A 24,701-nucleotide genomic window follows, 5' to 3' on the forward strand; every position below is an offset into this window, starting at 1 on the left:
GAAGTCTCTTACTTGTTTTCTTGGACACACTTTTTCTCTTCCTAAATATAAACCAGTTTGGTGTAGTGGTTAAGGCACCAGGCTAGAAACCCGGACCTCTCGAGTATACTGCTCCTCCTTTTCTTCCTCTTGTCTCTCAAGGGCATTCTCACAGATCATTACAATTATTGACTGCTGTGCCATTGAGCTCAGTACTGATAATAGTGACTGCCAGTATGATGTCCTGTTCAGACTATGAGGTGGCCAGACAGAATTATTATCAAACTCTTTATTTAAAACAACTATTTACAACAGTAAAGTCCTGGTGAATAAATAAAGCAAAGCAATTCCAATCCAGACCACCCAGGCAATGACGGATGAACAGGCAAGGCTGCAGGATCAGACTGTGGCAGAACAGCAAGACAGAATACAGCTAACTCTCTGATCAAAGCTGTCAGACTTGGTGAAGCTAGAGTGCGTGGCAAGGCAGAAGCTGGAGGCAAGGTTCTGTGAACTGGCACGCAGATAGGAGCGGGCTGACACGTGGAATCTAGGCGAGACTGGACTGGAACCTCTAGGCAAGGCTTGGCTCTGGAGGCTAAGCTGGGCTGGACTGGAGAGTCTAGGCAAAGCAGAGCTCTGGAAGCAAGGCTGGACTAGACTGGAGGGTCTAAGCAAGGCCTGAATTTGGCAGCACACCTGGATCGTGCTGGGGCTTAGAGCTGGATGCGAGACTGTGCTCAGCAGGGACGGCAAGGGGAGTCTCGACTGGAGAGGCTTGTGCAGGAGGGGGGCCCGTGATGACAGAAGGCACTGGTGCTGGTTCCACACTGGCTACAGGCAAGGCTTCTGATGCTGGTAAGGATGCTTCCGCAGTGTTGTGGGCTCGAAGGATCAGTTGTCTCCAGCAGCTTGCTCCTCGTGCAGCTACCCTTTAAAGCTATCCCTTCTGTGTCTTTTCTCTCCTGATTCCAATTTGGCTGCCTTCTGCTTCGCACGCTTCTCTGATCTCCTGTCTTGAGTGCTGATTGAAGGATTCAAATCCACCTCCGAACTTTGTCCAATCCGTGTCTGCAAATTTTCCCGCTCTGCTGAGTCACTTCCTGGTTTAGATTTTCCAGGCTTCTCCTGATAAGTTTTGTTTTCCGCTTCTGACTCTGGATAGGTTTTGTTTTCGGAGTCAGAAGTGGGTTCAAGCCACACAATGGTTTTCCATGGTGTCAGCCATCTCTACCCAAAGAAGCTAAGTCCCATCTACATAAACTGGGGCTTAAAAGTTTGTGAATTTTCAATATTTCTGCATAAATATGACCTAAAACATGATCTGTTTTCCACACAAGTCCTTAAATTATATAAAGAGAACCCACTTAAACAAATGAGACAAAACATTATACTTGTTCATTTTTTATTGAGGAAAATGACCCAAACCTATTTGTGTATGGCAAAAGTATGTGAACTTGTAGGATTATCAGTTCATTTGAAGGGGAAATGTTTCAATCAATGGGATGATAATCAGGTTTGAATGTGGAAGGTCTTGCCTTTTTTAAAGAACAGAATTCTGTGTATTCACTATCAAAGTCTTATCTTCACAACACAAGTATGTGGAAGTGTGTCATGGCTCAAACAAAGAAAATTTCTGAGGACTTCCGAAAAACAGTTGTTGATGCTCACCAGGCTAAAAAAGTTATAAACTATTTCCAAAGAGCTTGGACTCTCCCATTCCATTGTCAGGCAGATCGTGTACAAATGGAGGCAATTCAACACCACTGTAACTCTCCCCAGGACAAGTCAACCAACCAAGATCACACCAACAGCAAGGAGTGTAATACTCCAGGAGGTCTCAAAGAACCGCATAGCATCTAAGGAATTAAAAGCCTGTCTTGCATTGGCGAATGTCAGTGTTCATGAGACCACCATCAGGAGAACACTGAACGACAATGGTATGCATGGCAGGGTTGCAAGGAGACAGCTACCACTCTCCAAAAAGAACACTGCTGCCCAACTACAGTTTGTGAAAAACCATGTGGATAAGCCCGAAGGCTATTGGAAAAATGTTCTGTGGATGGATGAGACCAAAATAGAACTTTTTGGCTTGAGTGAAAAGTGTTGTTTGGCAAAAGGCAAACAACATAAGAACCTTACCCCATCTGTGAAACATGGTGGTGGCAGTATCATGGTTTGGACCTGCTTTGCTGCCTCTGGACCAGGATGCCTTGCCATCATTGATGGAACTATGAATTCTAAATTGTACCCAACAAATTTTACAGGAAAATGTCAGGTATCTGTCCAGGAACTGAAGCTCAAGAGAAAGTAAGTCATGCAGCAAGATGACCCGAAACACACAAGTCATATGACCAAATAATGATTAAAGCAGAAGAAAGTTAATGTTTTGGAATGGCCAAGTCAAAGTCCTGGCCTTAATCCTAGAGAAATGTCTGGAAGGACCTGGAATGGTCAGTTCATGTGAGAAAGCCCACCAACATCCCTTAGTTGAAGCTGTTCTGTAGGGAGGAATGGGCTAAAATTCTGATCAACAGTTATTGGAAATATTTAGTTGCAGTTACTGCTGCCCAAGTGGGGCACACCAGTTACTGAAAGCAAAGGTTCATGTACTTTTGCCACAAACAAATATGTAGCTTTGGATAATTCTCAATAAATCAATGAACAAGTATAATGTTTTTGACTCAGTTGTTTAATTGGGTTCTCTTTATCTAGTTTTAGGACGTGTGGAAAACAGATCACATTTTAGGTCATATTTGTGCAGAGACACTGAAAATTAAAAATGGTTCACAAACTTTTAAGCACCGCTGTACAAACATGTAATCTTCCACTGAGTTACGGTCCTTCTTTGGTTAAACAATCCAAGCAGAACTCTTTTTTGACTAAACGCCTAAGTTTTACCACCAAATATGAAAGGACAAATTTTAACAGCTCATTTTTAAAGCTACATAAGGATAGCCTGACATGCTCATAAACAATCCTTTAAATATAATACAATTATTGTTCAGAAAAACTATCAGCTTTCAATATTATATATAACAAAAGCATTCCTAATTTTCTTCCATTACAGTAGAAAAATTATAGCTCTCAACATACTGTTTGGGTGCTAAGATGACAGGAGTTGTAACCCATCAGTATCTAGTTGATCATAGGAGTTTCCTAATATGGTAAGCAGTTGGCAGGAACAAATGAAGAACAAGAAATCAATGTAAGTGTGAAAAGAAGGTGTGCTATGATTTGTACAGTAAGGTGGATGTGACTGACACAGTACAGATTTGGAAGTTTGTTCTCTAACTTGTACATTTACTTGTTGAAGTCTTCTCTGTATTTCAGTGCTAACAGAGGTCCCCTGTTGGACTAAAACACTGCCCTCGCTGGCAGCCTGCTTGGTAAATTGGTAATATAAACAGAACTTGTTTATAGTCTTACATGTCACAAAACTTTGCCTTTAGACAACTAACACCTGCTTCTATATATCCTCTTTTATCACCCCAGAACACATCTTTTTCACAGAGTGAAAATGGGAATGTTTATTTCAGTTGCTTAATGAGTCACTCACTGAAACTGGCACAGTCTGTCCTCAAAAACAAAAGCAATTTCACAAACTACACACTAATAAGGCAGACACAAAGGTTCTCTGGATTATAGCACAAAAGCACAATTTAACAGCAGAATAAAGCTTGAAGCTAGACAAGAGACCTGACATCAGCACGCGCGCTAATCATAGTACAATGGCCCTACTATGTTTCATCAAACTGCAAAGGGAGTCTGTATAAATCACTCTTTGTTATCTGAAAATATCTGGGATTCTTGAAGTATGTTCTATTTTTAACATTTTAATATTGGCTGCCTGATAGAAGCTGTATATTGCTTTACTGAGAAAAACTTAAGAGGATCATGCTGCAGAATGAAATGAAAAGCACAGCTTTGGTTTTCAGATCTTCGTTTGTATATGAATAAGAATTTACTATTTTCTTTTTTCCATGTTGAGAATCTTTGATTCCTTTTAACAGGTGGAACACCTGATGTTAAAATCTTCAGAAATACACTTGAAAGGCTTGGTCTTTGTTACAGAAATATTACTATAATGAGCAAGTATCAATTTTCAAGCTTTTTTTCCCCCTATTAAAACAGAATAATAGAACTGCTGAAACCTAACCAGAATTAGAATTTGTACCATAAGGATTGCTCCATCTGCCCTAAGTCTGAAGGGCAGGATGCTAGAAAGGAAAAATTAAGCATAAGGAGAAATGAGCTGTAATTGTAAGCATAAAAGATTTAATGTACAATCTTATGCATCTTTATTAGAAATTAGGCTCCCTAAATCAGTTGCAATGTCCTGTCAAGACTAAGGTATAGGATTACAACTTTGGAGCCCCAAAGCATTTGGAAGGAAGAGTTCAGCAAGACTTACATTCAAAATTACTTTGCACAAGATTACCACCCCAGTGCCTCATTTATGTGTATCTTTTAATTAATCACCAGTGGATGCATTTTTTCTACTTTTTCCTTAATTAAAATAAAAAACATTAAGATTAAAAGATTTCCTTTTTTTTAACCTTTGATCTATTGCAATCCAACTTAATTTTTCAACTGATTCAATACTTGCCCTATTCAAGGACTGAATCAACCAATTAACAAACATGTAGAACAAAATTATGGGTTCACCTAAATGTTGGGGAAATATTTAGTGAATGAATGAAGCCTTCTATATCATAGCAGCTTTCATGCATACAGGAGGCTTTTATCAGATTCAGTCGCCAATGGATGAATGGGGGAGACAGACCACTGTCCTACTCCATAAGCTTTTCATTCAAATAAATAAATAATTTCACGCAAAATTTAGCTCACAAATAAATAATTTGGCGCACAATTAGCACTAGAAAGAGCTATTAACTGGTTTGCTATACAGATAAACTACTCAAAGCATAACTGCTCAAGCTTCAGATGTTCAATTATAAGTATATCTTAACTCCTTTTACAAAGCTTTCATAAACAAGCACAGAAAATACTAGGTGCATCTTCATTATTACTCTGCTTCCCCCCCTCCCAAAAATGCATTCACACTTTTTAAGAATTGTTTTCCAGGAAGCACCATCTTTTCTCACAAAGAAAAATAAGGAAAAAACAGTCTCAGTGGAAGTTTCCACTCCACCAGCTATCATCCTGATTAGCTGTTTGAAATACACACATGGCCAACGTTTCCTGTTTTCAATCTATTGTCACCATTTGCCAGTCATACATTGGTCTGTTCTAACTTTAGCTTACTTATACAAACAAAAACATTGAAAACAGAATGTAAATGCAAAAGTGCTTTTTGTTTTGCAACGTGCAACTTTTTTTAATCTAAAAAGGGGAAATTATAAAGAAAAATAGAAAAACATACATTTGAAACTTTTTTTAAAAACGTAGGTGAAGCTTTGAATTGCTTAATAAGATTGTGTCTATGCATTTAATAATTACTATTTTATTATCCTAAATTGAAATAATACGCTATTTAGCTCTAGAGTAGCTCTCTGTATATAACACACTTCAGATGAATGTCAGGATTACTTGGCTGTAAGTTCTGGAAGTTGCAGGTCCCAAGTATCTGTACAGTGTTAGATTTGATCATGTAATAAAGAATGATTGCACTGACCAGCTCAGGCCAAAGTAATAAAGATGGTACTGACTTCTGGCTGAATTGCCCTGCAACATTTGCTCATGTAAAACACAACACTTATTGAAGATAGCTGCACAGAGGGAGCCCCACTGCACACATTCACCTTGCACAATGAAGAACAATCAAAGGGTCATGCTCTCTTCCACTCTCATAAAACTGTAATGGCATGTGGGAATAGATTGCCTGACTGAGCTTTAAACTGCAATACAAATAGCATTATCCATCTTGCTAACCTAAAAACATGGATAAATAATTCTAGCTTATAGCCTTGTTGAGATCTAACAAGGTGCTAGGGTTTCGTCTAATGTTTGAATTCATCTTCCAATGTTTATACATTTGACATTCGTTATTTCATTAGTCTGCTATGCCTGCAGAATACATATTCAAGAATCCTTTTCTGCTTCTTTCATATTAATTCTCTCACCCAGATGATGACTTTGGGAAGAGATGCTTTTCAATAAATTCCTTTACTTATCATTATTTGTCAAGTTGTTTTAACATCATGTTCTTTCCACCATTAACCCCAGCTTCAAAGAGCATGACGTTAAAAAAAGCTGATGTTAAAATTAAATTTTGTGGCATTATTGAAACAGCAATTCATTTAGTGTTTGTTTCTACTGATTCTCTTTTCTAAAAATATCAAAACTGTTCCATATATCAGCAAACTCTAAGTAGTGTGTATGTGTGTTTATGTGTATAAAAGCTTGTCTATCAGGACAAATTCATCACAATCTGTTTGTGGTCAGGTTTTGATTTAAAAAGCAGAAGCCAATATACAGTCTCTTCCATTTCAAAATTATGAAAAGCTGTCTAAAACTTTTATGGAATTTTCAAAGCAAAGAAAGCAAAGTAAACAACATCAGTCTTCCCTTTCTTTTGATTTCTTCATCATGGAAGAGGTGACAAAAAGCAAGAATGTTGGGTGGCATTTGGGGAAGGTTAGGAGAAGAATGGGATTGAAGTCATTAAGTTAATATGATCAGAGTTATGATGGAATTCAACACCTAACCTTCATGCACTTTATAAATAATGACAGCAATAATAAAGCAAGGCATGATGACTAATTACCAAGAAATCCAAATTCACATATATGAGATTATTCTGTAGCTGTCCTTTCTTTTCTTCATATACTCCTTCAGTAAAATTAATAAAAATAGTTATTTTAAAGCCACAATCCCTTTGTATATGTTCATGACCAAATCTTTAGGGAACCTATCTTCTGTCCCAAGTCTTTGAATCAACACTTTCTTTGCAGATTTCCTCTTTGCTAAATGATTAGAATTCCCTCTTATCCATGTTTCAATGTCTTAAACAAACAACTATTTTTCAAGAGATTTCAACAAGATTACAAGTTCTACATTTAACACTAATCCAAAATCCTGAAAATTACTTTTGTTTCTAAAAATGTCACTAATGTTCTAAGACTAAAGAATTACGCAAATGATTTTCAAAACATATTTTAAAGCCCGATCAACTATTTTCTAAAAAAAAAAGATTCTATTATATAAAATAACCAGCACTGCATCTCTTTATACCCCATCAGATGAAACACTGGAAGTATTCATACAGATAGTTTGAAACTGCTAATAAAAAGTACCTCTTCTTTGTTTTCAGCATATCCCCCAATTCCCGATCTTTTCAGTTGTTGCGTCTACCCCAAAAGAAGCAGTGTTAGTCTTCCTGTCAGCTTTCCAACTTACTATACACCACCCTATTATAATAACCTTTGACCAGCAGGAAGCAGACACAATGGACTGAAAATAACAACGATTGTATGAATTCAGAATGTTTTAATGTAAAGGAAAGAAGTACTTATTTAATTGGTGAATAAACTATTTGAAATTTAGTTTAAACTTATATACTAAAACTATAAGCAGAGACATAACTGAAACACATGGAACTATGTCAGTGTACATTTTTGCCTCCAAAAGAAAATGCCAATTTATAAAAAATATATGTGAAAAAATACATGAATAAATATTTTAGATGAATCCTTCATGGGGAGAATTGCTTTTTAAAAACACCCTAACTGTAAGAATTTGTAAGTTTCATTCCTTGCAGGCACTACCAACTTCTTTCTGAAATGTAAGATAGGTTGGAATGGATATAGTTCATTTCAAATATTGAAGGCAAGGGGGAAAAAAAAGCAGGGAATCATGTGAGCATGATCCAGCAATGCAATAGAGTTGTTAAAACAAAGTTCAACTGCCCAATTGTGGTTGGTAACAATTCAGCCCTCTTTTGCTTTTGTCAGGAAGTATTTAAATTACTGTATCCAGTTTCACAGGCTGCTTTTAATAACAATATTGGCAGAGTGTTGAAGAGAAAGGTAAGCAAGATGATCAGAGATCTGGAAAAGGAAGTCTTAGAAAAAACAGTTCAGAGAGCTGGTTCATTTATTCCAAAAAAGAGAACATGATAGCGGATTTCAATCAGTTAAACATTGGATGGAAACTGCAGGGGTCATATCTTAGCTAAATTCTAGAGGTCAGAATTACTTAACAATGGACCCATCTGCCTTATATTGTAGAGTGATGCACTTTTATTTGCTGGAAATATTTAAGCAGAGCTGATGATCATTTGTTAAGGATACTGTAGCTGTGTTCTACATTTCAAAACCTGTCTCAGGAGACAAATGGTTTCCTCGGACATATCCAACCTTGTGATTAAGGAGGTTTATGAGAGATGGCTTATTAAATTATGCAGTATTGATATTTTACATAACTCAGGACAATGGGTAATTCCTCCCACCCACCCCATCAGTTTCAGATTCATTTAATCAATGCAGATAAAATAGCAGTTTTAAGAGACTACCGAATTCTCTCAGTTGAAATACATTTGGGCAATTCTGAGCATTCTTTTTATTTACATCATTCTGAAAACTGAGCCTACTCTAACAATACTAAGGAATAATTGCAAAAAGACACAATTCCATGCCCTTAGAGACAACAAAACCTACAATCTTCAAGACACTGTTAAGCAACACATTCTAGCTACTACTTTTAACTGATAAACCATAAGTAAGAGACAGGGTTAACAATTTAGCACTCACAAAAAGAATGATAATTGAACAGGATATGCAAAAGACTGGGAAATAAAGCAACAAAAAAAAATGATGCTGCTGAAGGGAAAAAAGTAACAAGAATAAGCAAATGACACAAACTGCCAAAGAAATTCGATCTACTGTGTAAAAGCACATTGCATCAAGGTTCCACCAAACCTAGGTTTCTGTTTCACAATCCTTTAATTCTCTGGGGTTTCTTGATGTACTTAAATTACCAAATGGGAAGTATATTACCATTTCCATACTGCAAGTATAACATAAGGACATCTCTGTGTTAACATGAGTAAACACAAGAACACCAATTGCCTCATTGCACTAATCTATTCAAGAAGTGGATTCATAGATCATACTATACCATGTTTATTTAACTTGGCATACCAAGATGCCATGAACCCAGCAGTAGTAGTTCACAGAATAAACCATGGTTTAATTGTGTTAATACAATTAGAGGCTGGTGTAGGACAGGGGAGCAGCAAAAAAACCCTGAAATGTTCTAGTACTAAAATTAAGCTGGCTGCTGTAAATCAGTAAAGTACAGTGTAATATGGTTTAAAAATAGCAACAAAAAGTCTTCCCTAAAGGTGGCTGCTCTAGCAAAAAAATAAAGTAAAACTCTATATATCTTAGTATATCAAAAGACTTCATTACCAGAATGAGTTCTGGTAATGAAAACATGTTTTAGTTTAAACCTGTACTTAGATGCGTCCTGGTCCTTAAAAAAATGATTCCCAGAGTAACAATGCTGCACCTAATTTTGATTGATGGAAATCCACCAAGCCTGAAGTCCACCATGAGTACTCTTATTTTGGAGATGCAACCTAAGGAGCTGCACCATTATGATATGGGGGGGGGGAAGTGTTCTATTACTGCCACATTTAGGGCAAAAGTCAACAAGACTGTTAGCATGTCTCAGAATCAAATGTGGTATATTAAAGATGTACATGTTCTTCACAGCTATCCTAGGATTTGAAGTTATAAAGAACCATGGATTTTTCAGGCATGTGAGTGGGCTAAACGATGCTCAAACAACCCTGTAAGGAGAAATGGAGGGTCAGTGTTATCTGTCAACATTTGATTTAGGGGTTGTTGTTTGTTTTGACAAAGGGGGAAGGAGAAAGAAGCTCCTTTTGAGCAATATGATCAAAATATTTGTAGTTGTTCTAATGCAATTCCCTACCCTTTTTCTTCTTTTTTAAATTATTACTGTTATTAATGTTGAGATTACAGAGTTTTTGTTAATTATGCTGATATAATAAAGACAGGCTGAAATCTCCCCATTCAGTGTGGCTTCTCTTAAGTTAGGAAACTGTGAAAGTTCATTTCCATTGTAAATCTAAATTTTAAACAGGCTGAAATTGCCTTGGTAGAGAATATGCAAAATATCCTTTAATTCAGCAGAAATACCCTATACATAGAAAAATTTTAAAACCCTGAACAGCTTCCTTCCAAAATCCATTTATTGGGTGAAGAGTTGCCATTTTATAGTTTTAAAAAATCATTAACTCTTATTTTAGCAGCAGGCTATTTCCATGGTTGCACCCGTATGACACCTATGCTTAGGGCCTTGCATTGGTTGGGCAATTGTCAGAGCAACTGAAAGCATGAATTTTTACCTACAAAGACTTAAATTGGTTGGCACATTTTCAGCACTGCCTCATTCAACCAGAATTTATCCATCTGGTGCATTCATCACAGGAAAAGTTCTTGATTATCCCATATTTTTGAGAAGGAAAGGATAGTGTGAAACCAGAAAGTGATGTTCTTTGGTTTGACGTTGACATTGTGGGATGTCAGCCTATCTTTCCACTGTGTTGGGCTTCTGGGAAGAAGTAAAAAATCAAAATCTATTATCAAGAGCCTTTGAAAGTGGTCATCTGGTACGTAATTATGAGATTGTTCCTCTGTGTGTAATTTCATTATGGGATTGTTTATGGTTAATTATTATAAATTTAAATTATTGTATTACAATGTTATTGTAGATGTCCTATTTTGTTTGAGTTACTATGGATATTTTTAATGTATATTGTTTACTCTGAACATTTTATTGATTTATTTTGTTGTTGTATCATGACTAGTAGATTTAGCAGCATATAATTCAATAAATAAATATTACAGAATATGCTCCCTTCAGAGATGCACTTATCCTCTTCACTTCTTTATTTAGGAAGGCACTGAAAATCTTTGTTTTTTCAACATACATTTGGCATTTAGCTGATTAATAATTAACCTTGGAGTTACTGTATATTTTAAAATGGTTATATATTGGGATGGCTATGAAGAATACTATGTTTCTTGTCAATGTTGTATTGTATACCATGCAGAGTATTTTGGGTGGTATAAATATCTTCACAAATAAATAGAATAAAACTAAATGCATGTTTCTCAGGTGAAATAGAAATTCAACCCTGCTATTCCAAGTACAACTATAGTTTAGAGTTGCCCTCATCACTTAGCAGAATGCTGTATTTTGAGAGTAACTCTTGAAAGTACTTGAGAATTGGCAATTTAGCTGTTTTCTATTTGTTCTCCTTTGCTTTTTAGCTCTATGTTAGAAACAACTCCCACAGTGATTTTTATTTGATCTTCATTATTGTTTAGCTTCTTGAAGATAAATAAATTGTTCATCTTCTTGAAGTAAATGCTTTGGATCAATGCAAATTATGAACATGATTTCCCAACTGGGCTTATTATGATAGATATGCATGTACAAATGTAACACAGTAATAAAGTTTTTAATTCTTGCATACTAATAGTTATTGGTACATTCATGCATTTTAGGATTAACCCATCAATTAGTGGCCACAGTACCAGTTCATGATTTTCTGGATCTTGATTATTATCTTTTAATAAACAGGTAGGATTCCAATATCACTATCTAGATCTATGTAGGATTCAGTTAATGAAGCATTAAATTTGGCAGAGGAAAACCCATCTATTCAACCTTCAACTCACCTACAAAAGTATGTTACATCGGATGCACAAGGAGCTGTATTCATAAGCATATTGCCAGGCTGTTTACATAAATAATTTTTAAACTGGTTTTGTACTTCCTTCTCTTATAAATCCAGTGGAAAAATATATTTCATCCAGTTTCAGTCTTTCATTAACATTCCCAAATCTTACATTCCAGTATAAAAGGCAGTCTATCACTGTATAAAATGGAGTTTATGCATATTGGAAGGAAGAAGAGCACTTCTTATGACGATGCAATTTTGGTTGCATGTGGACCAACCCATGAAAAATTAATTCACTATGAGTAAACAAATATTTAGGCATACTTTAGAATTAGCTTTGCTCAAGTGTAAAGAGATGAGAAATCCTCAAAGAGTTTTAAAGTGAAAATTAGGTTCAGCTAATTTTTAGGTTATGTGAAAAACAGCTCCTAGCAAGAAAGACAAGAGACATTTAAGAATAAGCTGCTTAAGGCAAGCTTCCTTAATTATACAATATCATAATATATTTCCCAAATAGAGTTATTCTCAAGAAACAAAAACCTGATTGTTTTATTATGTGCACTGCAGTATGGAAGGTCATAAATACAGGTATACCAACCTTTCCAATCTGGGGGGCACAAGTTTTGGGGAAGCTTGGGATGATACATATATGGCAACTTTTACAATTTTTTAAATGTGCAGCCTTCCTCTTTTTTCCACTTTTTGCTGCTATGCCCTGTATTATGTGCATACAGTAACATGCTGTACTGTTACATACTTTAAAAGAGCCCTAAACAGCTTGAGGCCAACATTCTAAATGACAGCCTACTCCCTTGAGAGTCTGCCCAAAATCTGCATTTATCTTCCAATATGCTGTTACTTGTATTACTTCCTACAAGTGTGAGCCTGCTGGGTATTCGGGAGAAGGGCCTTTACTATGGGAAGGTTCAGCTAATCACTCTAACCTCTATCCACCTTTTCAGTTGGCTGATGAAGATTATGTTGTGATACCAGGCTTTTTAAGAGTTAATGTCACAATCTAATTTTAGATAGTCTTTTTTTTTCTTTTTAGTTTTTAAGTTTTTCAAATTTAACAAGGCAGGAGTCAAACAAGGCAGTAGTGGAAGAATACTAACAAGAATTGCAACAAAATATTACAGAATTACAGGATTTCACTCCATTTCCCCCTTCTCTCCAAAAGAGTAATCATTCAGGTACTGATCATACTTGGTCTTCACTGAGACTATTCAGGAATCTCGCCTTGGATTTTTTTTGCAAATCTTGTGATTCCTGAATCTTGGGATAGGGACAATGGAACTTTGGTTGCACGTGGACCAATACATGAGAAATTAATTCACTATGAGTAAATGAATAGTTAGGCATACATATATTACACTAGCTTTCTTCACGTCTTATTCTCCAGTTGTGTTCCTAGCACAACTTCCACAATTACCTCTAATTATGGTCATGATGGCTTGGCAAATAGTAATAATCCCAATATATCTAGAGAACATACATAAAATTATAAGGTATGGGGTTTGTTGGCTTGTTGGTTTTGCCAGAGTGTTACAGAGCATAAATTTATATGCTATAGTTATACAGAATATATTTAAATCCCAAACAAGAATCATACGTATATTTCCTTTTAACATTTGTATTCATTCCAAGTATTTATCATTACAATATTGAATATTCCTTTTGTTTAAATTTCTGACCAATATATTGAGGATCACACCACTGAGCAGGGGGTCTTAATTCTGCAGCTTGTGAATACTGACATGAAAATCCCAGCATCTCCTTCATATTTCACCAGTTATCTGCTTTTTTTTCCTCAAAGGAAGGGAGGGAGGGAGGGATTCTGCAAGACTCAGGGAATTCGTCTTTCTCAGTTAATTATCAAGACATTGCATCTTCTCACACTGAGAGGACATGTTCTGGTTTGGCTGGCCTATGAGGCATCAGAGATATTCCAGATAACAGCATGCACACATTTTTAAATTTTAATGCTGGATTCCAGGCTGCATTCCTGAGTTCCTTTTAGCCACAGAAAAATTGCTTAGAGGTTAAAATAGATTCTTTTCAGTTCACCCTGATGAGACAAGTCCCCACATGTCACCAACTAAGCTACCTCTCAATAGCACAGTTATTGCTTGAATGAATTTACTAGTACATGCATTTTTGTTCTGGTAAAGCCTACCTTGGTCTGCTAAAGTCAAGTCTGCAATTGACGCTTTTTGCCTTAAAGTGTAAAAAAAAGCAAATAATCTATGAACAGGTTTGTTTCCTTCAATATTCATACCACAAAAGCATGCACTGGCACAGGTTGAAATACTAACAGCTGACTAGGGTGTCCGCAATTTTTGCTTCACTCTGTTGCTGAAATTCTGGCTCGTGTTGTTTATAGCTTGGGTGCCTTTGGTTGTCTCTTCCCTGTCGCCTTAATGCAACTGAGCAATTGATTTTTTTGTGATGACTGTATACTGATGATTACATACTGCTGAAGCAACTGGCCTATGCCTACTGATGAATGGTTGAGAGCCATTCACATATCCATCCCAATTATTTTAAAAATAGGAAGGAGGAAGGCATTGGCCACTATCTGATCCTGTCATTCTCAGACAGGATAACTACAATACACTGGCTACAAAGAATATATAGATACAGCCTGGCCAGTGGAAAAGAACTTGGTAAGAACAAGAGGGAATGGGAGAAGAAGAGAGAAGCTTGGTGTGGGGGGGAACCACCATCAACTTTGGCTTCCTCAAACAACTATCATGAACTACAATTCAAACACTTTTGTAGTTCACTGGAATTCCACTGACAACCCACTGAAAGTGTCCTAGGTGAATTATTGCTATACCTACACCCATTCCAGAATGTTTACACAGAAGCCTTGATGCCCACCAACCATACCTTCAATCACTCAATGACACAGGGAGAACTGTATGTAAAACAATGCAACGCTCAGTATTTAATTTTTAAACAGTATAGCTGATTGTTGATCTGATCAGCATTTAAAATAACAAAAACAAAACAGGACTACCTGAATGTTAAGTATTTACTCATTTGTGCATTTATTTATTTTAAAGGGAAGGAAGGGTTGCTTGCATATCTATTAATTACAGTTACTAGACTGTGAGAGAGGGAATGAATAAAATTTAAAACATCCTGAAAAGAAAAGCACTGGCACTGGACAAGGCGCATTATATCTTGGGCTGGTTTCTGCTATTGGTTCCTCTACTAAAATAAATCATTATTCACAAATATCTTTAAAACACTGCCTAAATTTCTGGTATGTACAGCCAACAAATATGGATTACTGTGTAATCTATGGCTGGGCACATCTTGAGGTAGGCTCAAAAAGACTCATAATACATTTACATCTGGACTACGTTAAGACAATCTCTGTTGGCTTGGCGCATTTTCTAAGGATACACTTCATTAGAAATTCTAAGCACAAAGGAAAAAAAAATACAAGCCGGCTTTTGGTGTTGGTTAACTGGGACTTACAAAATGACAGGAAACGTCATAACATTGGAAATATTAAAGTAGATCTTTGAAGAATGGAGCCAGAAATTAGTAGCTACAATATCAATAATGTCAGTAATGATGTCTGATTCTACTGATAGACTATGTCCAAAAGATATTAATGAGGAAATGACATTAAGCAAATTTTGTCCAGCAAGACAGAGAAAGTACTGAAAGTGGAACTACACATGACAAGCCAAGAGAATGATTTGGAAAAGGATGCTTTATTGGATATACAAAGGAAATTGGCTGAAGTTTTAAAAATTAAAGGGGAAATACAAATGACAAACCAAGAGATTGTGTCCTAACAGTCAGAAATCACGCTGAGACGAGGAGTAGGTCTCTAGTGTTTATTACTGCTACATTAGACAGAAAATCCTAACAAACTGAAGAAGCGTGGGAAAAACCCAGACATATAAACCCCAAAAGCTAAGGCGGGTCTGATCTGTGTCTCTCTGAATGGCTGCTTAATTCCTCAGTACTACGCATGCATTTTCCACCCTGGATCGAGGCCCCCTCCTGCTCACCATCAGTACTCATGACAGATTGACCTGGAAAATGTTTTCTTACTGGATCTACAAAAGAGGCTTATTAAACCCTTGAAGAAGTCTGTGCAATGGCATAAAGAAGAATTGAAAAGAAATCAAATCCTTTGACAATATTTGAATGAACTAAAGATTAAGATTGTTAGAAGTAAAAGGGAGGAATATAAAGTCGGTTTATTGATCAAGGTTAAAATAAGACATTTATTTGCAAAGTTCTTTAATGGACTTTTTGCTGACAGCAGGATTGAAAAGTTGATGTTTATGGATTTGCTTATAGATAAGAGATGGGATATAGGATGAACAGATACCTGTTTGTAACCTTATGTGGTGAAGAGTTACTAATTATCTATACTTGTTGTAATGGAGGTTGGAAGTCACTTCTGTATATATTTCTTCTCTTTTTCTTTATCATATTCTCTTTTCTCTTTTCTCCTTTTCTTTTTTTTTGTGTACTTTTTCTTCCTACTATTCTTTTTCTTTCTATAAGTTTAGGTTCTATTAGTTTTTACTATAGTAATCAAAATTCTTAATTAAAAAATTATATATATATAAAAAAAGAAATTCTAAACACAATGAACAGAAGTACATTTTAGATGTATAAATTTTTTTACCATCCTTGGGACTCAGACCTTAAGAATACATAAAAATCTCACTTTTCAAATAAAAAAACAAATGATTTCTCCTGATTTTTTGCAATAAAAAAAGCAAACTCATTGCAATTAAACTGCCATAAGCTGAGAACAGCCTTACTGCAAAGTACACAAAGCAATCTTGGAATGTTCAAATCAAGGTTTCGATCACTTAATGAGATGAGGTAATTTGTGTGCGTGTTTCATGCTAGAGTCTGAATGGTAACCCGTTACACGAGTCCCCTGACACAGTTCTAATCAGCTTATCCTTTGGACACATTGAAACATGGCTCTCTAAAACTGGAGCAAAGAGAATGGAGACAATTGCTCTTCCTAACTCAGTAGAATTTGGGAATTTCACCAATTTTAGCACAAAAATGAGTTACATTTTAATATGAAGCTGGTAAAGAATATATTAAATTTACAGCTTATTTACCATAATGATCACCTGAGCAAAGAATTACCAATTGTTCCATCTTATAAACCATCTTTTCTCATTTATTACAAATTGAATTGCTGCAAAGGTAGAAAATTAAGAGAACTTATTCCACTGAAGAATATTTATGTATAGCATACTTCTGCTCAACATAAGATACAATTTTACAGCATTTCTTTCAAGTTCCTGTATGTCTTAGTCATAACTTACTTTGCAGTCCTATTTATCTACCTATCCAAGTGTCTTAAAGCCATGTAAACCATCACTGGTGATGAAGCACATTTTCATGCAGTGCCAAAACACCTCAAAATCTACAACTTCAGGAAATCCTTTCCTTCCGTATAGAGATCCCAATGTACTTTTTCCAGATAGAATTTCAACTACCCATATACTATCAACACACGCTATTTTCCTGTTATTCTAAGGCATTCTGTTGTTAAGTATGTCACTCATATTGTCCAATATAGTCCATAAACTGACCAACTTTTGCAATCACCTCAATATTTATATATCTTATAAAGAAGTATTATATATTTAAGATTGCTTAAAGTATGCAATCCACTGGACAGTGCATTGTTTCTAAATAAACATCCAATTTATCAAATGGAGTTAGGGTTCAGTTATAAATAAAAGCAAAATGTATGAGCAATTTTAAGACAGCTTGCCTCTGATTCCATCCCTGCTCCATAGATTTTTATTATTTGCAATTAACATGCAACTGAACTTGCCAGAATACCACTTGATGTTGTTGTGGCTATTTATGGCAGTAACTTCCACTTACAGTCCCCAAGGAAAGATGGCCCAGACAGAGACAGCTAACTACATAATTCCAAGCATAGAACAAATATAAAGGAGGACACTGTCATTCAGGCTAACTGATGGGGGGCAAAGAGGTCAAGGACCCATATGGTTTATTTCTGTAATCATTATTGCACACATGAACCATTAGATTCTGCAGTTTCACACTGGGGTTTCCACAGAATTTGCAATATCTGCCACTAGCTATAGATTATCAAATGCCAGAATGTGGTACATGGTGAGAAACCTTAATAATGTATCATCTCAGTTGTTCTAACTATCCTAAGAGGGGAAGAAATGCATTTGAAATTTACTAGCAAGGGCAACCTTTCTGTGCATTCACCTGAACATAAATACTAGTCTGTCGATTTGTCTGTAATATTCACATACATTTCCCAGAGACTCTGTAAACTTTTCTACCTATAGAATTTGCTAGCAAAATTAAGAGGCCACTCCTAGAAATTTATTTTATGCAAGATTCTTGCAGAGAAGAGGACAGCTTTCAACATGACTCTTTTAAATGTCAAAGAGAAATAAAGCTTACGGTTTCCAAGCTAATTTCTCCCAACCCTCATAATTTTACAGAACATATCCAACAAAACTGCACAATAAATTATATTTTGAACAACAAGAGAAGAAACTATCATAAAAACTACTTAAGAAACTGAGTAATACAGTCAGCATCAGTCAGAGATGAAAAGCTGCAACTCAAGTCTACTACAAAGAATGAAATAAGTAGAAGACTTAACTTCTATCAAAAGCATCTATATTCTGTTTTCACTGACTTACAGGACCTTCTTTCAAAGTTAACTATACTTTGAATAACTACTTTAATCACAATCATAGATTAGGTTTATCATAATAATTTAAGGCAGGTGGCTAACAGTTTTTATCTAATTCTTTGAAATAAAGGTAATGTAAATCATTTTAAATAAGGCAATCATCTGCAATATAATTTTAACTCTTTAGTGCATGGATTTCAGAAACAGAAGCCCACTATTGCCTATCTGTATGTATACATCTTTTAATTTCATAAGGTTTTATGCTACCATGCAAATTAAGCAACAATATAGTTAATTTTCATTTATCATCAGAGAAATTCAGGGCCGAAAAAACAACATATCTCACCTTTATTTTATCCTCAAAGGAGCAGTGGTCTGGACTAAAAGAAACTGTAGAGCTCTCATTCACATACAACAGAAGCTTCAATAAACAGAAATGATTTGAACCTAATTAACCTCCCCAATTTAAGTTTAATACTCTACCCTTTATATCTATTTGTCTATAAGCAAATACCAAACCACCATAAAATGCACAATTTCAGTTAAAAACAAGAAAAAAAATCATGTCACAATTGTATTAAAAAGGCCTTAATAATATTTTTCTCTAATACATTCTGATTTAATAAAACCTTAACATTTCTTAATAGGAAAAATAACACAATCAACTGTACTATATGTGAAAGACCAATCATTTAAAAATTATAGTCACAACAACGCCCACTATATTTAACCAATGTGCTTACCTGGCATTAAGAAATCAAACGTAAAACCACTAAAACCAGCCAAAAATAAAAAGTCAAACCAGTAACAGAATTAAGACATGTGACCTTTCCCTAGTAATTTTAAATTACATAAATGTATATTTTTAAAAACTATTCAGAAATTATATATTGCTGAAGATCTGAATGATTTTCCTTAATCCTTAGGGAATATTTATTTATCAGTTTTAATAATCATCCACTAAATGTTCCAAGTTTTCATAATATAGTAATATATTCATGATGACCTGTTTGTGGGATTTTTTTGGTCATATTTGCTTGGACACATCGTATAAATTACTTTTTGTTAGCAAAATCTCATCCGAATCCAATATATTACGCAAATCTAATTAGCTGGGTTTCAGCACCGTACTTAATGGAATCTGAGTATTACATCACAGAAAGCTGTTTTTGGCTGTCTATCTTGCCTTATGAAAGAGTTTACATCTTAAAGCAATTCAGCTGAATGTACTTACACTATAATATTCGCCTGACCTTAAATGACAAAAGAGCCGAGCAAAACCTTTCTACATACACTGGTTATTATCTAGTGGAGGCAAACCGTAAGTTATCAAAACATCAGTTTGTCTAACTAGAAAGAAAGCAAAATTATTCTGGCAAGATACAAAAGATACGGAAAAAGAGTAGAAGATATATCGAGTAAACTGGGATTGGATGCAGTGAAGAAAACTAGACAGAAAGAGAAAAACATACCCTCTTCCAAGTTGAATCTCTGCTTATCTCTGAATCACATCACTATTCATTAAAGTGGCACAGAAGCTACACACAGAGCACAGAGTGGCCCAGAGCCAAGCCTGTGACTTCAACTGCTCCATATTCATTTAGTAACAGAAGTAACATGCAGGGAAAAGCCAGAAAATGGAGTTGCTTGGACAGTTTGGTCAAGCCCCTGTCTGTATTTTGAGACGGAAGGAGGGAGAGAGAAGGGGAAAAAGCTGCTCTTTCTCCTCCTACCAAAAGGAAGAAATGAAAATTTAGATGTCTTTGTTTTGTCAGTTCAAAGCAAGATCGCATCTATCCTACAAATAGGCAGCTATCTCACGTAACAGACACAGGAAGGTGAGGAGTAAATTTATTCATACGAACATGTATCTGGAATATTTGCTAGCTGTGAACCGATACGGGTATGTATGCAATTCTTAAATAAAAATTCCACAAATAAGCATCACAATAATCTTGATGGGAGAAATCATTTAAAATCCTTGGCCTTAAATTTATCTGGCAGATATGCTGTATGATCAAGATACTTCTTAATGGAGAAGTAGTGGTTACTTCACATGCTCTCTCCTTTTTGTGTATGAACAAGTTCTGAGGGCAAATTTGGCTTGAACTGTTTCTGCAAACACTAACAAACAAACAAATCTGGGTAATGAGTGCAACATAACTGTAATCAATTACATTGCTACAATATAATTCAACAAAAATGCTTAGAATAATATGTACTGTTTTGGCCACCTCAACGCCAAAAGGGCATTTTAGATTCTGAAAAGATGCACAAATGGGCATATGCTCAAGAAGATGAAGCAATTCCCTTAAGAGAAAAGAATTTGGAGCTATTTAATTTGGAAAATAGTTGTAACAGACATAAATGTGTTAAATGTATGCTCAGATTTAAGAAAATGGATGATAGTTTTTCACAGTTCTAGAACTTGGAAATATATAATATGAAGTCAGAAGCTAGCAAGTTCTTTTACATGCAGGTTCTCATATGCATCTGGCTAACTACTGGGGAAATTCAGGATTATGGTTAAGACTAGCCTTTGGTTGAATCAAATGTAGTGTTTTTTTTTTAATTTATGATTTGGAACTTTAAGTCTGTATAAGATGTTAACTTATGGCATGATTATGTGGAACGTTTATTAGACGCAAGATTTTATGAGCACAGGAACTGATTAATATTACATTGAGAATTTGACATAAGCCTCTCCACTATACAAGCTTTTTGAACAGTCAGTGGAAGTAAAATGGCAAAGCAGAGGATGGGGGGAAAAAGGTAATATAATTAATTTCACACAGAACAGGATGTCCTCTGCAACAGACTTTCCCTGAGAGAGAAGAAAACAGAAAAGGATGAAGTTGCCTACTCTTTGCCAAGGGTAGAAACTCTACCAAACAAAATAACTAGTTAAGCACAAAAGCTTCTCAGTTTTGAAAAGTAGACTTGCTTTTTTAAAAAAAGGAGACTTGCTTTTAAAAAAAAATACTGAGCAAAACAATCCAAACAATAAATAGGGGATGATATAACACTCCTTCTTATTCTTAAAATTGGTTTGTTCTGCAAGCACTGCAACAACACACTTTCATAAACCTTATATTTTCCTTGAGTCCAGACAGACAAAATATATACATTTTCATTACATTGCAGATTACCAAATTTCCACCGAATTATCAAAACTGTATGTCAGGGTACAGTAACCCTTAAAGCTAATTCTAGCAAGAGTAATTTATCAAATGTATGAACTCTTAATTCTGCTTTGATGGTACAAATGAATTTACCACCATCACCCATTCAATACTGATACTTGAAGAGGGAAGCAGGCAGCAGGTGTTACAATTGTGGCTTTAATTTTTTTTTCTAGGTACTGCTGCTGCTACAATTCCATTCAGCTATCAAGGATAAATTTGCAAAATATCAATCAATCCAAAAGATTTTACACTAGAACAACAAATCTCTACTTAAGCCATCAATAATTTCAATAAGATACTAAAAATAATTATTCTTTATTTGCCTTTTGTAAATATTTGTATTTTACATAGCCATTTTGGTCAAGGTCATATTATTATTATTTCCATACATTTTGTACTTATACTTATATAGTATCTATTCCATGTTCTCTTTTTTTAACTTTAAAGTATTTTTTACTCTATTTCTGCCTCAAAAAAATAGAAAATGATACTTAGTAAGCCAACCATTATGCTTTAAATTGATTAATTGATTTAACTGATTGATTAAATGGTCCCCTACATTCACCCCTCTCTCTTCACAGCAATAAACTATTTCTGGATAATACCAGAGGTAATTTAAAATCAAGGGTAACACTAGTCCAGCAATAGTAGACGCATATGCAACCTTGTGTCTGGACCTGCACTGAAATTAAACTATTTGGAAAACACTGAAGCAGCCTGAATGAGTTTTCTTTTTTTAAAATGTTTATACTGTCTGAAAAGAAGCCTTCTAAATTTCTTTATGGGGTAAGAGGGGGAACGGCAATTCTTTCTTTCAACTGCCAAACTGTGAATAGGGACAACTGAACTGAGAACAAACATTGTGTTTAAAAACTAAAATTAAAATTCTACTGGAATTATTCATGACAAGCACAAACATCTTATGCACTGTAAAGAAAATATTCATTTGAATAGAATTCATGGATATCTCTTTTTTAAATGAAAATACTGAATCCTAGATATGCAAAGGTCAAATAGCCAGAAGACAAGAACAAGATAGAAAAGAGGCTTTTATTACAGAAGTAAAAGTGCAATAAATAATTGGCAGTTTTTGGACGAACTTTCAAATGAAAAAGACCAGCTTTTCATAAGATCTTTTCACATAATTCATTATCTGAATAATTCCTATGCAAAGAGTCCAAACAGTCTTGAAGAAAACATTTAACCTCCTTCACCCTCAGTAGAATGACATTATTTCAGGGGCCAGTACAGTTCTTATTGATGCGCTACTGGAAAACAACCCTAAAAGTAGGTAATCCTTGGGTTACAACCATTCATTCAGTGACCATAAAGTTATGACAATGCTGAACAAATGGTACTGACAATGGGACCTCATATTTCTGGCCATCATAGCATCCCTGCAGTCATGTGATTGCATTCTGGGTGCCTGGCACTTAGCTCACATGTGATCATGATTTCTGATGTTTCTTGCCGCTTTCCCACAAGCAAAGGGGAAGCTGGCAAGAAGTTGGAAGTCATGGTCATGTGAGGTCCTCGCTTCATTACCCATGCAGTCTTTGCTTACCTATGGCAACTGGGACTGCCAGAATTGCTGTCACTTAGTGTCATGGTGATGTGACGTTGTACTTTATGAGTGTGTCACTTAGCGATGGAAATTCCAGTCCCGATTGCTATCGTAATCCAAGGACTACCTGTAAAAATCATAGCAAGCTTTATCCAGAGACTATAAATAATGTAGGCCAGAATTTATAATATAGTTTTTATATACATTGTACTGTTAGTTGTATATGTTGCTTTGAGGAAAGTACAACAAAAATACAATATGTTGATCATGTAGATACAGCACGCAATGAAGATCTTTTATTTAATATTTTAAAAAAAGAAAAGAAAAGAAAAGAAAAGAAAAGCAGCACAGGAAGGGGAAGGGTCCCCTTTGTCTCACATTGAGGAAAAATCAAGCACAATCATTAGCAGCTGCAACCTTCAGAGTTTTGAAATTGTACTGATCATAGACTGGTCGGTCATCCAGTTTCTGGTTGATGCTTTTCCCTGACCCAAATCTTTAGTAATATACATAGGTAGTAGTGAGACAGTGTCATGTTCACTGATTCAATGTAGTTTATACATCGTAACGTTTCACATGCCATGGCGCTGACGCGCGTTTCTGTTTGGGAGGGAGCTGCTGTGAGACCTTGTACCAAGCTGTGTATGGAAATCAGTACAATGGAATGTGTTTGGGTTATTTTCTCTGCTCAAGGACTTTTCCCACAGACCATCAGAAACCGTTAGGAGCACCTGGGATTGTGGACTTGACAAAACTCTGCAGGGGGAGGGATTTCATTTGGACCGAGGGTTTTTAGTTTGAATTTGGCGCGCTTTCATCATTCTCAGCTTTCTCTGTGATCCTGCATGCTGTTCTTTAATAAATCAGATATCTTTGAATTCCTACTTATGAGTCTGATGGTGTTTTAGAATAGGCAATCATTACAGACAGTGGCTTGCCAGTTGTGGGCTTTCCCACTCACTGGATATAGTCAGGCTGTACCATAGCCTAAAGGTTCATTCTAAGGTCCATTAATTCAGATTATTCTTTATCACAGTTTTTGACCAATAAAAAAATATATTGACCAATAAATAAATATATTCATGAGATTGAATATGAATAGCAAAGCAGAAACCACATCAGTATATGTGATGGAATGTGTTCCTGAGGGAAGGAGTAATGTGGTAGATTTCAGTGCTGCTGCTGATTCCCAGGAAGGAGGAAGCGCATTCTAGGCAGATAAGAGGATTCACAGTCCAGAGACTGTGCTGGGAAAGTTAAGAGATTCAAGGTAGCTCCACCCTAGAATCTCCCAGGTTATTTACCCTTAGGTCAGTTAGAGTAGCTTTAGTCTGGCAAGATTCTGTCTGTATGGTTATTATTATTATTTTTTAATTGTATGGCATAGCAGTTTTGTGTTCATGCTGCTTTTTCTTGCTGGGAAATCCTTGTGAGGTCCAGCAGCCAGATGTGTACACTATTTAGCCATGACAAGTCACGTTGCCCAGGGTGCACCATGAGGAGACTAGTCTACATTGCACCGAGTTAGGCTGAGAGAAAGTGACTGGCCCAAGGTCACCCAGCTGGCTTTCATGCCTAAGGCGGGATGTCTGTATG

General features: G+C 35.7%; 1 protein-coding gene across 3 annotated transcripts in view; it reads right to left on the reverse strand.

Moving 5' to 3' along the window:
* GAB1 (GRB2 associated binding protein 1) overlaps positions 1-24,701 on the reverse strand; it is an 87,370-nt gene that overhangs the window by 25,154 nt on the left and 37,515 nt on the right. The window lies entirely within an intron of this gene.

Source organism: Candoia aspera, chromosome 8 (genome assembly GCF_035149785.1).
Source record: "Candoia aspera isolate rCanAsp1 chromosome 8, rCanAsp1.hap2, whole genome shotgun sequence".
Lineage (NCBI taxonomy): Eukaryota > Metazoa > Chordata > Lepidosauria > Squamata > Boidae > Candoia > Candoia aspera.